Source organism: Alligator sinensis, unplaced genomic scaffold (assembly GCF_000455745.1).
Source record: "Alligator sinensis unplaced genomic scaffold, ASM45574v1 scaffold583_1, whole genome shotgun sequence".
Taxonomy (NCBI): domain Eukaryota; kingdom Metazoa; phylum Chordata; order Crocodylia; family Alligatoridae; genus Alligator; species Alligator sinensis.
The window spans coordinates 1,141,438-1,143,960 of NW_005841983.1; the positions used below are offsets into that span (position 1 = coordinate 1,141,438).

Consider the following 2,523-nt stretch of genomic DNA (forward strand, 5'->3'; position numbering starts at 1 on the left):
AACAGATCTTCAGTGCCTTAGTCTGGGTCCCCCAGAAGCCAGTTAAGCAAACACATTTGGATTATAAAAGGATGTTAATGATTTTCAGCATCTCGAAGTGATTGTCTTTAGTTTTCTAATATCAGGACTGTAAAGCAGTAGTTGAAGCCATTATGTATGTGGGAGAGGGAGCTGGGAGTGTTCATGAAAGTCATTATATTTCCATTTCTTTCCCTGTCACCCTGAAAATACATCTCAGAAACTGAAATCCAAACATTTTCTTCACTGGGTCAATAAATCATAAGGTATTTCCTCAAAATGTGATCAATGCAAAAAGTGAAAGTATGTACATTTCTCAACAACAGATGGAAACAAACAAATTTATAACTTTTTTTTACATATATTTGAACTACTGAAGATGATCAAGTTCCTGACTGTTGTAATGCTGAATAATGGAATTTCTAATTGCAAATTTCAGTCCCAATCTTACAATAATATACTACTAGTAGTAATCCCACTGATTTCAGAGCAGTAAAATAATCAAATGCAGAAGTGTAAGTCCTTACTGTGAAGGGGGTCATTAGGAAATTTGCAAAGTGCCAGTGCTGAGAAGTGGTAGTATGATACCTAGACAGCATGTTTCATAGAGCACATACACACACACACACATATACACAAATTTATGGCATAAAAATTGAGAAGAGCTGTTTAGATAAAGAGAGTATTAGTAACAGAAGAGAATGAGAGAAGCTCTTCTTAAGCATTGGGAGCCCTCTGCTGACAGAAACAAAAAGGCTGAAAGCTGAATTGACACAGACTGGATAGCCACAGTTCTTGTATTCACTCAAAGACATTCACAGGAATGTAACAGTAATGATCTCATTAGGAACCCCAAACCTCACAATTAAGGCATCCTTTAATTATTTGACATACATTGTATTTGGGTACTACCGATGTTATATGCTAGAATAAGAAACAAAAAGAGATGTTGTATTCATGAGCACAGTTGTAGGCCTTTCTTCTTTTCCTGGCTTTTATCTTTTACAGAAAAATCTTTCATGCTTTCATCCAGATTTTAAAAAGAAACCATCTTTAGCTTGTATTCGTAATGTTGCCATACTCATTCTTTCAGTCAGTATGAATCTTGTAAGAAAAAACATTATAGCTACTATGGCAGCCACGGTGGACTATTTAGCAGCTTTCTAAAAAGGGCACTATTAAGACTCACAAGGCCCAAATTCAACTATTTCATTAACACCCATTAAAAGCAATTTTCCATACCAAGAAAGTCATCAACCTCTTACTAACCACTAAAACAAAGAGAGTTAAAATAAATCCCAATGTGCTACATAGCACTTTCCCATCCCCAGTTTACACATACCCACACAAACACGCTCTTCAGAAACAGCAGGGCCATGCATGCATCTTCCTCTTCACCCTGCCAATTCCCTTTTTGTCAACCTGTTGGGTAGTGAAATGAAATATACCAGCTGGAATCTGTTCTCTGGTGGTTCACAAGAATGGAGCAACTAATAAATGCAGGGGACCCACAGCAAGTACACAAACATGCCTGCAAATATAAAAACAGAGCTGTCATTCCTGACAGCAGAACTTTTTAAAACAGGCAATAAAAAAAAAAAGGTGCAATTAATCCTTTTATATTTATGATTTCTGGCGCTTCAAAACTATTTTTGTATCAGGGCTGAAAAAATGATATTACTATATTACACTGTGTTAATTCAAGATCCTTTGCTGGCAACTCAGACATGCAGTGAAACCCCCATATTGAGACTCAAGCAACAGAGGCCCCAATTCTGCAAAGAGCCACTCAGGGCCCAGCCACACATTCAAATTAAAGCTAGATAGAAACCAGCTATGGCATTGTCACACATTTTCAAGCACTAACTTTGTAGCTGGTTGGCTCTTTTTAAAACTGGATGGACATTTCTGTGGCATGATAATTACTGTGCACTTGTGGCTGGTCTAGCTTTGCACGTGTGGCCAGTCTAAACTGATTGCATGGTTCACCAATGAATTGTGTGATATATGGACCAAGTGGCAGGGGTCTCATGCTTAACTTTACACACGTGGTTACACTTCTCAGCAGTAAACAGTTGTGTGTTCAGACCCCTGGTACTCGCACACAGCATCCTGGCTTTGTTCGCATTGGAGAACTGAGCTATGTTATTACTTTATGAACGTGATTGCTGGGCTGAAGGTTTTAGCTCAGTTCTCTTCTGAAGCCTGGTGACGAATCCTGTTCTCAAAATCACGTTCTCCCCAGAGCACATGTAATTATTATATTATTAGGTTATAACAAGGCAGCATGACCAGCTCTTCTGCAGCTCCCTTCCCCCCCAAAAAGGTACCTCGGGGCGGGGGAAGGCCAGCAGGGTTTACCACGGTTTCCTCAATGTGTGGGCAGATATTCGCCCCTGAGGCACTGCCAGACCATCCCTGCACTTCCCAGGTCGCTTGCAAGCTCAAGGGCAGGTGAATCATCTGCAGACGCGCAGCCGGCCGCTCCCCACCCACACAGCGTCC

The 2,523-nt window shown here is 40.3% G+C and overlaps 1 protein-coding gene across 3 annotated transcripts in view; it reads right to left on the reverse strand.

Moving 5' to 3' along the window:
- The window catches only part of PPEF1 (protein phosphatase with EF-hand domain 1), an 81,195-nt gene extending 78,684 nt beyond the window's left edge, over nucleotides 1–2,511 (reverse strand). For 2 of the 3 annotated variants that reach the window (XM_006021225.3, XM_025201094.1), the window contains exons 1-2: nucleotides 2,349–2,511; nucleotides 1,361–1,549 (exon numbers count right to left, since the gene is read on the reverse strand). The gene's annotated coding sequence lies outside the window, so the exon portion shown is untranslated. The remainder of the gene's footprint in view (nucleotides 1–1,360; nucleotides 1,550–2,348) is intronic. The other variant, XM_025201093.1, reaches the window with a different exon arrangement.
- Between the last annotated feature and the right edge of the window lie 12 nt (nucleotides 2,512–2,523).